The following is a 500-nucleotide window of genomic DNA, read 5'->3' as shown; positions in this document are numbered from 1 at the left end:
CTGAACCGGTCAGGGCCTGTGACCCCACTGAGTTGTTTACTGGGGCTAATGCACAAGCAGTGTTTTGTCAGAGAGTTCCACTGTGTTGTGCGCTCAGTGGGTCCGTCTAAAATGACAAGACAGCAGAAACATTCCAGCGAGTTTCATTTGTTGTCTTGTCACACAGGTGCCTCTGAACGGGTCAGGGCCTGTGACCCCCGCTGAGTTGTTTACTGGGGCTAACGCACAAGCAGTGTTTGTCAGAGAGTTCCACTGTGTTGTGCGCTCAGTGGGTCCGTCTAAAATGACAAGACAGCAGAAACATTCCAGCGAGTTCCATTTGTTGTCTTGTCACACAGGTGCCTCTGAGCGGGTCAGGGCCTGTGACCCCATTGAGCTTTGTGAGCAACGTATGCACACGCAGTGTTTGCAACGAGATTCCCTGTGTTGTGCGCTCAGTGGGCCCGTACGACCGATTTGGTGACTCGCGTCCGTAGTGGGAGTCCCCGGGCCGGCCCAGT

Source organism: Somniosus microcephalus, unplaced genomic scaffold, assembly GCF_052327205.1.
Source record: "Somniosus microcephalus isolate GS21.2 unplaced genomic scaffold, FLI_Smic_1.0 scaffold980, whole genome shotgun sequence".
NCBI classification, from domain to species: Eukaryota; Metazoa; Chordata; class Chondrichthyes; order Squaliformes; family Somniosidae; genus Somniosus; species Somniosus microcephalus.
The sequence above is the reverse complement of the archived record's forward strand: the minus strand, read 5'-3'. Positions refer to the sequence as shown.